Raw genomic sequence first — 12,692 nt, forward strand, 5'->3', positions numbered from 1 at the left:
GTTGCAGGTCTCTGATTGTGGAGGGCCAATATGATCACATCTTCTGGACTCCATGTGCGGTGCATTCGTTAAACCTTATGCTTTCCAAGATTGGTGAGAATGAGTGGATCAATGAAATATATGTAGCATCAAATGAGATCCAAATATTTATCACCAATCATTCGATGTCCCAAGCCATATATCAAAGTTTTGCAAAGTTGGAGCTACTAAAGGTACTCAATTTTTAATCAGTGTTATGCATTATGAGTTTTTAATTTTAATTATAATTTATTTTATTCTGATTTGAGATTTGACTTATGATAACACATGTAGGTTGCTGAAACTCATTTTGCTTTCCATAGTTTAGTCATAAAGAGGCTTTTGGAGGTCATACAAGCATTACAGGCAATGGTCATTGACTCTCTTTGTGAATCATGGAGGACTTCAACCTCTGATAAAGGACAAAGAATAAAGTCTTATCATTTTTGATGATGCATGGTGGGACAAGGTCCAATACCTTTTGCAGTTCACAGAACCAATCCTAAACATGATTAGGGCATTTGACACAAATATGCCTTGCTTGGGGAAGTCTATGAAAACATAGATAGTATGTTGGAGAGGATATGGGAAATTATCAAAGCAAGTGAACGTGATCCCTTTGAAAATTTTTACAATGAAGTGAAAGACATAGTTACAAAAAGGTGGAACAGAATGACCACACCATTACACCTTTTGGCATATGCACCGCACTTGAAATATTATCATTCTAAAATATTGTCTTTGCCTGGTAGAGCAGCTCCAAACAGAGATTGTGAAGTGGTACAAGGATATAAGACAACTTTGAGGAAAATCTATAGGGAAGAGAGAATTTCAAAGGAAGTACGTGAGGAATTTGGAGCATTTATACCTAAGTCACATGACACGAGGACACGAGACACGGAGGACACGTAAATACGAGTATTCAATACGAAACGCAGCGACCTGGAAACAAGACACGTGGGACACGTTTTATATATATATATATATACCGAAATATAGTTTTTTATCCATATTAAATTGCAGGTTGCAGCGTATCTAATCAAATTAAAATATAATTACTTCTCAAAGTTCATAGTTCACTTTAAAAAAATAAATAGAATCAAAATTTACTATTTAGAAATTAGAATGTGATATGCTTGGTCTTGATTCTTGAATATTCAATGTTCATTGTTCATGTACAACTTACAAGCACATAAGAAAATAACTAAAGTCTAATCCTATTGATTTCCTCTGCCCCTCTTGCGAGAAAATGCCACAACTCTCCCTTTCCCTCTAGATGTAGACGCTGGTGTTGGTGGAGTTGGTAGTGGAGTTTGCTATGCTCTAGAAGCTGAAGAACTAGAAGTAGGAGCTATAGGAGGTAGACCACGTCCTCTACTGGTGGCAGGGGTAGCCTGGGCAGGTGGTGTCACCTGGAAACATTACAATCTCTCAATCTTGAAATCCTGAAAAACTGATAAGTCTGCGGCATTTTGAATGAAATCTAAAATTCTACTTTCCATATGAAATCCAATGAGGCTGGAACCACTCTCAAACATCATGAGTCATTTCATGGTAATGTTAAAAATTTAAGTAAAAGGATGAAAATGAAGATTAAGGAGAATGTCACTTTTACTTTAAGAATTTAACATTACCATGAATAGAATATCAATACTAGGGCCTAGACTTGATCATTAAGCTGCCCACTCAAAAATTATTTGTTTCTTTCAAAAAAAAATTGCAGCTGATGCAAGCAACGTTTTCTATCAACGGAATACGCGTTTTCCAAATGCAAGACACGACGAAAACCGGCGAATACGTTTTACATTTTATAGGACACGATGAAGAACGTTTTCGACACGTTTTAGTGCCGTTTTCGTGTCCGACACGTAAAATACGGGACACGGGACCTTGGAGGACGTGTCCTGTGACTTATATTTATACAATCCACTGGGATCTTTTCAGATCCACTAACTATGGATGATCAGGGGCATATGGATCCTATTACTTGGTGGGGCTTCCATGGTGGGGACAACACTTGTCTCTCAACTCTAGCCACGAGGTTGTTATCACAGGTTGCTAGGTCCTCATCAATTGAGAGGAACTGGAGTACATATGGCTTCATCCATTCAGTGAAGCTAAACCCACTGGGAGCAAGAAAGGTTGAGGATCTTGTATATGTTCATTCCAACCTTCACCTTCTATCAGATTCTAGTCCAGAGTACAAGAAAGGTCCAAGTAGGATGTGGGATGTGGAACCTGATATATTTGACTTAAACATGACATTGAATGCCATGACTCATCTTAATCTACTCGAGGATGCTACACAACCAATTCCTACTTCTGCAGCAACTTTTGACATTCCTGGTGCACCATCGTCTATTCACAATGTAGAGTTGCAATATGCAGATGATGATGATGTAGACCCATTTCAGGATTTGTAAATAGACCTACTTTATATTATCATATTAATAAAGTGATCATTGATGAAACACTCATTTTGTATTTACTACTATCGTTTTGCATGAGGCAAGATGCATCATTTCAGTGTTCAGATTCATTATCTAATAATTTTAGTTTTAATGTTGTGATTCATGAATGGTTTTGATTTTGAACATCAAATATGTTTACTAAAATTTAAAAAATATTATTGTATATTTTTTTACTTAACGTATCCTTGCCGTATCCTGGTAACTTAGGTAATAACTCTTCTGAATCAAAACCCTAGCAACATCATTACATCAAGCTGCCAAATCCTAGGTATTCAATGACAAACCCTAGGAGCTTGTAACATCGATCTGATCTGCATCTCTCTCTTTGTTTAATATATACATCACAACATCAAATCACTCTAGTACATCACATCAGCAAACTTCAACTCAGAAGGGCAATATAATCATGTTCTTAATCACTGGAATCATGTGCACTGTCACTCCATTATGTAGGAAGCCTACAACAGTATAAGTGCTTCTAACGATACATGGCTGCTATAGCACAATATCATAATCCCAACAGTAGTATCATACCCCTATACCAATATTATAACCATACAAGCAAACGACAATATACCAACAATTCTTAAATAACAACATTTAAATAAATGTTTTCTCAAACCTACTGTAGCAGCATCACTTTGTCATACAGCATTTACACCCTTATCAAGCCAGCAAAAAAAGCAACATTCAGCTGAAATTAGCATACAAGTTCTCTGCACACGACAACACTAAATTTTCTTTTCTCAGATTATCAATCAGCTTCAGATATGTACTCCATATGCAGATCTGTGACAACAGGTCTCCCTTTTTGAAAACAATCTTCAGTCAGGTATTAATGCGCTCAAACTGCTCTGTAGCCACTCAATAGTCACGCACAAGGATTACCAAACAGTTGTACATTCTAGGCAATAGATCCAACGCATAATATTATACAAATCTGTATTGTTTTGATCCATTGCAATGATAAGCCTCAACCACAGGCTTCTTCTTGTTTGAATTGCAATACAAATACCACACATAGATTAGTGGCTCAGATTCCACTAGCGAATTAGGTCACATAAGTCATAGAGACCTGTGCCAAAAGAGGCTGAAAATAGACTAAGAGATGAAGCACGGATAAACCATCAACTGCTTCATGGTAGTCAAGTTTATGCCACAAATTCTAGTGAAGAAACTCCAAAAATAAATAAAAAGTTTAAGCCCCAAAACTTGGCCTTCTGTGCTGCTAGAAAGAGACCCTTAATTTGGCTAGATGACAGTCAGATCCATAAGCAAGAATTACCCCAAAAAACGTTTCTGTTTAAGCACAAAATGAGGCCTCAGGCCTGCACATTTAACCTCAAAGAGAGCCTTAGGAATAGGGCCTGAATGGCCTCCGGGCATGCGAAATTTTCTTCACAGCGAGCCTCAGGAATGAGGGCCTGAATGGCCTTAGACATAGGTCAAAAACTATCTCAGAACATGGCCACAGTAGCCTCAGAAGAGTGACCTTTTGAACAAGGAAGAATTTCCACAGAAAAAGAAGTTGATTAGTCCTGGAAATTCCTTGAAATTTGACATGAATGAACCACTGATCTGACTTCAGATAGACTTCTGTTGAGCCTCAGAAAGTGTCACTGTATTAACAAAACCCTCGAACAAAAAGAAAACAAGTAATCTCTAGAAAACCCTTGATCAGATTTGGCCTACTCCTGATGCAACATTCTGAACTGGCCTCAGAAAATGGCGAATTACCTTAGAACAGATTGATGCTTTGGGGGAGAACCGAGTTCTGTATTTATACTTGATGAAAAGGCTTTTGCAGGGGCAGACCTACCCAATAGGCAAGGGAGCCGACATACAAAAATTCAAATTTGAATTCTCAAAAACTAATATTGGAGCCAAAGGTGTTAAACCCCTTTGAAGTCGACTTGAGCTCCTAGTATTTAATTAATTTGCCTTTGATATATTCTTCCTTTTGTAGTCAGATTTGATTAGGAGGCCCATGAAAATTAATTTTAAATTATTTTTGAAATAAGAATGCACAAATAAACCAATTAATAGGCTGCCCTTATCTTTTCATTTTGGGGATCTTGACCACACTTTCGGCACAACAACTTCAAGTAGCCATATCTCCTTAACTGAGAGGACCCACTTGACGTGCCACCTACTGTTGGAATTGGCATGACAAGGAGAATCAAATGATGATGGTATCACAATCATAATCACTGTCCTTCAGATCCATTTTGCTCAACAAGTGTGGGTCATCTAGGGCTTCCCAGGCCTTCTTGTCATTTGGAGCTTCCAATCAATGAAAGTTAGACGAATATTAAGAGCGTTCAAGGACTGACATTAACATCAATGAAAACACCATTCAACACCCTAAAGACTCTGAGAAAATTCTAGATGTAGGATTGCAGGCCCATGACCATACCTCTAATCACAAACTGGAAGAAGGTGGACACATTCATATCAGAGTGAGTGGCCCCCATGCTTTATCGACAATTGATTGGGTCAGAAATGTATTTGGTGAACACATGGCCAGACATATGTTTTGCAATTAGCTCTTTGAGTCAGTTCATGGTCGAGCCCACGAATGAGCATTGGGTTTCTGCCAAGCACATATTTACATATCTCAGGGGGACAGTGGAGTATGGATTGTGGTATATACAGGTTGATGAGGTGAGGCCTGAGGGCTTCACTGATGCAGATTGGGAAGGGAGTTCCACAAACAGGAAAAGTAACAAGTTGATGAGGTGAGGCTTGAGGGCTTCACTGACGCGGATTGGGAAGGGAGTTCCACAGATAGGAAAAGTAACAGGTTGATGAGGTGAGGCTTGAGGGCTTCACTGATGCAGAATGGGAAGGGAGTTCCACAGAAAGGAAAAGTGACAGGTTGATGAGGTGAGGCTTGAGGGCTTCATTGATGCAGATTGGGAAGGGAGTTCCACAGACAGGGAAAGTACATTGAGTTTCACATTCAGTGTTGGATCAACAACTGTTTCCAGGTTCAGTCGGAAGCATAGATCAATTGCAATGAGCTCAATAGACCCCGAGTAAATGGATGCCAGTTTGGCAGCATGCAAACCCACCTAGTTGAGGAAGTTGCTTGTGGGCTTGTTTAGATAGGAGCTAGAGCTCACCGTGATCCACAGTGACAATCAACATTGCATCAAGCTCTCTAAGAACCTTGTGTTTCATGATCGTTCAAAGCAGATTGGGATATGCTATCATCACATCAGGGACATTGTTCAGAGAGGTATAGTTTGACTCCAGTGCATACCGATAGAGGAGTTGTTGACAACAAACATCCTGACCAAGGCTTTGCCAAGGGGCAGGTTTGTTTGCCTTAGAGACAGGTGGGTGTAGTGCATAACTGTTAAAATTGGCAACTAGGGCCAAACTCCATGTGGGTCATCTTATTTATGGCCGCTAATATTTTTCTTGGATCTCTCTCATCAAGAGGTGTAGGATTGATCTAAAGATCATCCGATTCCGATAAGTATTCATGGAGTTATGAATTTATTTGTGTTATAAGACAATTCGTCAAGGTTGGCCAACAACTAAATAACACCCACATGTGCTCAAGATTTTAGTATAAAAGGAGATGACTTGAGAGTCATTTCACACACACTTCTCTCTTGATTTCTCTTCACTTGTCTTGGGTTTTACTGTGAGAGAAATCTAAGAGGAAGTAGCCCTAAGACGCAGGAGGGAAGGAGGCCTACACACTGCCCTCTACAAGCCCTAACGCAGTCCTAAGGAGGATGCCCTAACACAGTCCTAAGGAGGATGATCTAGCAGCAATTCAAGAGAAGAGACCCTACTTCTATATGTTTTCTAAAGGAGCCTAACCACAGTCCTAGGATGGAGAAATAACGCTATAGAGGAGGCCCTAAACGAGCTGTACCTAGCCGCAGTCAAGGGGGTTATAACATGCCCTAGCCGCAACATAAGGAGGCTGGACAACGTGGAATAGGAGGACTATTTTGGGGTCCAAGTTGCTGTAATAGAGGCCGAGTATGCGGTTTGCTAGGCCAAGCTCTTAAGGGCTAAACGCTGTTGGTTTAGGCATTGTTTTGAGGGACCTAAGGCTACAAGATTGTTGTGTGCTAGGCCGCAAGCCTTAACACCACAACAAGGCTTGCATAGGGGCAGATTAAGGGCTGATATTGACCCTAGGCATCAACGTCACAAAGGAGAGGTCTCTTAAGGGTGTGCTGCAGTTTCCAGAGGGCTGTTCAAGGACTGTGTGGAGTTTAGGACTGCCCTAGTGCCCTAATCAGAACAGTCACGAACAACAATATATAAACTGTTTGGAGCAACGTTTGTATGATGTGTTGGCAGCTAGATACATGGGACAACAAGGTCACTTGGTGGAGAAAGTAAATGGGATAGCAAGGCTATGATACTTGGTGGAGAAAGCAATAGGACAACAAGCTATGACATGGTACAACAAGGCTACAATGGGACAACAACATTAGCATGGTGTTGCAAACTCATTAGGATAGCAGCAAGGTACAACATGCCAAATGGGATAGCTAGGCAATGGTGCTTAGTACAACATGGAAAATGGGACAACTAGGTAATGGTGCTTGGTGCAGCAAACATTGGACAACATGTGTGACAACAACGTACATCCGTACTAAACATTGGGACAACATGCGTGGCAGCAAGGTACACCAGTGCTAAACATTGGGACAAGCAGTGTGACAACATGGTGCAACAAATGGCACATGGGACAACAAGTACATGATGCAGTAGAGTGATGGGTATAGTCATGATTAGTGAAGCATGATGAGATGCAACATGGTGATGATGGGTGTAGCATGGTGTAGCATAGTGAGGGGCAACGTGATGATGAGGAGCAACACAATAATAGGTGCAGCATGGTGATGGAGTCACCTGGGAGAATCAGTTGAAGCAGCATGTCTTCAACTCTATTCAGCTACCTCATGTATCGTCTTCTTAGATATGATCTATGCTCTTATTTAGATAGGTCAAAGTGTTGACTTCTGTTGTATATGTACTCTCTCCCTCTCTCTCTCTGCAGAACTACTGAAGAACATATAAGAAGAATTGATCAAGGGTTTCCCCACATTGGGGTTTGTCCTTGGCTAGTGCCACATCTTGTGTCCTCTTGTCTTGGCTTGTCTTTTACGATCTATGTTTATGTTCTATCTGCAATTTACTTTAATTCCTACATGATGCTGATCTGAAAAAGATATTGAGCTAATTGTGAAAATTCAAGTAAATTGCTCTAAGCATAGAACATACCTAAAATTAACATGGTATCAGAGTTGAGGTCAAGACAAAGCCCAAGCAAGAGTGAAAGAGCAATCACCAAAGACAGTTGGGAAAGGACAAAAGGATCAATGGATTCCTCATCCCTTTTCAAATTCACCAAGTGTGAAGTTGAAGCAGAGAATATTATCAGAATGGCGTAGCGGAAGCTTCTGATGGCCTACCTAAAGATCACTTCATTGGGAAGTCCAGGTCTAAGGGTGGAAGGAAAGGCAGATGCCTTGTTTGTAATAAGTTCAACCATTATGTTGAGGAGTGTCCGAATGTAGGGACACATCACTTGATGATGGTATCAATCATTCTAGGGACATCTTCAATGATTGAAGGAATGCAAGTCATCAAGGAAACGACCGACTCTTCAAAGAAGGCAAGGAACCCAAGGTATGAAGAATCAAATGTTGTAACAACTAAATAACACCCATGGGTGCTCAACGTTTTAGTATAAAAGGAGATGACTTGAGAGTCATTTCACACACACTTCTCTTTTGATTTCTCTCCAGTTGTCTTGGATTTTAGTGTAAGAGAAATCTAAGAGGAAGTAGCCCTAAGACGTAGGAGGGAAGGAGGCCTACACGCTGCCCTCTACAAAGCCCTAATGCAGTCCTAAGGAGGATGATCTAGCAGCATTTCAAGAGAAGAGACCCTACTTCTATACACTGCCTAAAGGAGCCTAGCCGCAGTCCTAGGATGGAGAAATAACGCTATAGAGGAGGCCCTAAATGAGCTGTACCTAGTCGTAGTCAAGGAGGGTTATAACATGCCCTAGCGGCAGCATAAGGAGGTTGGAACAACGTGGAATAGGAGGACTGTTTTGGGGTCCGAGTTACTGTAATAGAGGCTGAATATGTGGTGTGCTAGGCCAAGCCCTTAAGGGCTAAATGCTGTTGGTTTAGGCATTGTTTTGAGGGACCTAAGGCTACAGGACTACTGTGTGCTAGGCTGCAGGCCTTAGCACCACAACAAGGCTTGCATAGGGGCAGTTTAAGGGCTGATATTGACCCTAGGCAGCAGCGTAGCAAAGGAGAGGTCTCTTAAGGGTGTGCTGCAGTTTCCAGAGGGCTGTTTAAGGACTGTGTGTGGAATTTAGGGTTGCCCTAGTGCCCTAATCAGAACAGTCACGAACAATAGTATATAAACTGTTTGGAGCAACGTTTCTATGGTGTGTTGGCAGCTAGATACATGGGGCAGCAAGGTCACTTGGTGGAGAAAGTAAATGGGACAACAAGGCTGTGATACCTGGTGGAGAAAGCAATAGCACAACAAGCTATGACATGGTACAACAAGGCTACAATGGGACAGCAGCATTAGCATGGTGCTGCAAACTCATTAGGACAGCAGCAAGGTACATCATGCCAAATGGGACAGCTAGGCAATGGTGCTTGTTGGAGAATGATAAAGGGGACAACTTGGCAATGGTCAACAAACATTGGAACAACATGTGTGACAGCAAGGTACAGCAGTACTAAACCTTGGGACAGCATGTGTGGCAGCAAGGTACACCAGTGCTAAACATTGGGACAAGCAGTGTGACAGCATGGTGCAACAAATGGCACATGGGACAGCAAGTACATGATGGGTACAATCATGATTAGTGAAGCATGATGAGATGCAGCATGATGATGATGGGTGCAACATGGTGCAGCACAGTGAGGTGCAGCATGATGATGCGGAGCAGCACAATGATAGGTGCAGTATGGTAATGGAGTCACTTGGAAGAATCAGTTGAAGCAGCATGTATTCAACTGAGTTCAGCTACCTCATGTATCATCTTCTTAGAGATGATCTATGCTCTTATTTAGATAATCAAAGTGTTGACTTCTGTTGTATATGTACTATCTCTCTCTCTCTCTCTATTGAACTATTGAAGAACATATAAGAAGAATTGATCAAGGGTTTTCCCACATTGGAGTTTGTCCCTGGCTAGTGCCACATCTTGTGTTTTCTTGTCTTGGCTTGTCTTTTGCGATCTATGTTTATGTTCTATCTGCAGTTTACTTTAATGCTGATGTGATTGCGGATCTGGAAAATATATTGAGCTAACTGTGAAAATTCAAATAAATTGCTCTAAGCATAGAACATACCTAAAATTAACAATAACACCTTCCTCTCTAAGAGGGAATGTTGATTGGAGTATAGAAGCAAGGGTTCTGCTTGCCTAAGTGCCAAGGCTATAAGAGGGACCACAAGACAACCACTTAGCAGATTATTAATTTAATTAACTATTTCCTAAAGTTGGACTTAGTAAAAATTAAAATCCTAACTTCAGTAGATGATTTAATCTCAACCATTGAATGAGATGATGGGGCCCAAGTCAAATTACAAGGGGAAATAGGGCGCAGAAGTGGACACATCGATTTGGCATAGGCAGTGTGTGTTAGCTTAGCAAGAGAAAAGCTAGGGTTTTGATAGTCAGCAGAAGATCAACGACCAAGAGGGAGAGAAAGAGAGGGCTGAACAACCTCTAACTCACCCCAACATCAATGCGGCCATACAACAATATAGTGCGAGGAGAGAAGGCTGTACTGCGCATCTGTACAGTGTGTACAGCTGCGCAGAGAGGCCATACTGCGTGGCTGTACAACAGGAGAAGTGCACAGGGGATGATTCGATTTTCCTTGGAGCTGTTCAGTTGGTTTTCTTTTGTAAAAGGGAAATGTCCTCTTGCTGTAATTTTCCTGAAGATAATAAAAATAACACAGAGTTTGCAGGTTTTCCACGGAGTTGGGGTTTCTTGGGTATATCTGGTGTTTTATGCGTTGAATGTGTTTGTCTTCATCATTGTTTATTTCCATTGTGCATGCTACAGTTAGAAAACTCAGTTGTATTTGTGATTTAAGTTTCAGAACAACAGTGTAAATCATATTTCAAATTGCATGCTTAGAGAATTACAAATCAATTACTGGGTTTTAATTGAAACTAACAGAAGCAGCAGCTATAGACAGAGCGAGGGTTTACTATATAGTATATGCAACGGTGAATGAGGGAAGCGATGGATGTGACAGATGGAGCGATGGTCTATACAGTGCTGAGTGTGCATTGTACAAAAGGTGACAGACTGCAAACGGAGACAACGAGGGCGCAGAAGTGGACAGATCGATTTGGCATAGGCAGTGTGTGTTAGCTTAGCAAGAGAAAAGCTAGGGTTTTGATAGTCAGCAGAAGATCAACGACCAAGAGGGAGAGAAAGAGAGGGCTGAACAACCTTTAATTTACCCCAGCGTCAATGCGGCCATACAACAGTATAGTGCGTAGAGAGAAGGCTGTACTGCGCATCTGTACAGTGTGTACAGTTGTGCAGAGAGGCCGTACTGCACGGCTGTACAACAGGAGAAGTGCACAGGGGATGATTCGATTTTCCATGGAGCTGTTCAGTTGGTTTTCTTTTGTAAAAGGGAAGTGTCCTCTTGCTGTAATTTTGCCTGAAGATAATTTTTGCTGAAGATAATTAAAAAACACACAGTTTGCATGTTTTCCACGGAGTTGGGGTTTCATGGTTATATCTGATGTTTTATGCGTTGAATGTGTTTGTCTTCAGCTTTGCTTATTTCCATTGTGCATGCTATAGTTAGAAAACTCAGTGTATTTGTAATTTAATTTTCAGAACAACAGTTTAAATTATATTTCAGATCGGATGCTTAGAGAATTACAAATCAATTACTGGGTTTTAATGGAAACTAACGGAAGCAGCTATAGACAGAGCAAGGGTTTACTATATAGTATATGCCACAGTGAATGAGGGAAGCGATGGATGTGACGGATGGAGCGATGGTCTATACAGTGCTGGGTGTACATTGTACAAAAGGTGACAGACTAAACGGAGACAACGAGGGATTCTTGAATGGAATCTGGATGACAGAGCTTGGATAGCTTACAGACTTGCAGATTAATGATTAGCTCAGAATGCGCGAGTGTTGAAACAGGAAGAATGCATGCCACAAAGTTAAAATATATTGTAAACTGCCAGAGATGGAGCCAAAACCTGGCACATGCCTCATGTTTTTAATTAAAAAACAAACCCTAAATTAAACTTTCCGTCTAACATAAAACAGAAAATTTGTTTAAGTTTGCCTTGGGGTTTTGTGAGGGATCATCTCCTCTTTGGGACTTCCATCTGTGTATGCTTTTGCTTCTTAGACAATATATTTTAGATTCTGGGCCTTTGAACTTAGCAGTTAGATATGCTTTTATAGGAGCTGTGCTTTCACTCACCACATGAATTATTTCTGATGTACTCAGCAGTCCCTTTGACCTATTTATAGTTCTTGACATTAATAAAATGATCTTATCTTAAAGTTATATTTTGAGGTGGTGTTCCTCTCTTTTGTGTGCATTTCCCTCTTAGTGCACTTATTGCAGGCTGATTTCATGCATATTCACTGAGCTATTAAAGGCATTTACTAGTGCGGCTTTATCCCATATGAACACCTTATTTTGTCTAGTTTTTCTCACTTATACACATTATTTTTCTGTTTTGGGAGCTTCGGTTAGGCTGCCTTAATTACTTACTGTGCGTTGTTGAGGCTCTGAGCTTGTGTACAGCGCCAGCACTCTGTTGAGTGGTGCATTTTTCTCCTTTTTACTGCAGGATTTTTGGTTCCATTTAATCTCTCATTCTCTTAAAATTTTAACATCTTGTACAAGTATTTGTCTGTTAAATAGTATAATTTATAAGACTGGCAATATATCAATAACATTTCCATAAGTGACACTTGAGCCGTTGAACATCTCCCCCTCTGACAAGTGATGCCAGAAATCCCATTTAACATTGATACATAGATTGATGGTTATGCCTTTTTAGTATCTATGCCCTTGCAATATCTTGCACTAACAGCTGTTATGTAGTGCTACCTTGTGAGTTTTAATTCACAGCTACCTGGACACCAAAAGTACCCCACTACTTGCTATTCCATCGGTTAC

At 40.7% G+C, this 12,692-nt stretch overlaps 1 protein-coding gene across 2 annotated transcripts in view; it reads left to right on the forward strand.

Annotated features, from left to right (window-relative positions):
• GC5 (golgin Putative 5) overlaps positions 1-12,692 on the forward strand; it is a 237,316-nt gene that overhangs the window by 42,508 nt on the left and 182,116 nt on the right. The gene's annotated exons all lie outside the window — the stretch shown is intronic.

This window comes from Pinus tabuliformis, chromosome 6, assembly GCF_031772625.1.
Source record: "Pinus tabuliformis cultivar Carrire ecotype Pingquan chromosome 6, CPIR1, whole genome shotgun sequence".
Classification (NCBI taxonomy): domain Eukaryota; kingdom Viridiplantae; phylum Streptophyta; class Pinopsida; order Pinales; family Pinaceae; genus Pinus; species Pinus tabuliformis.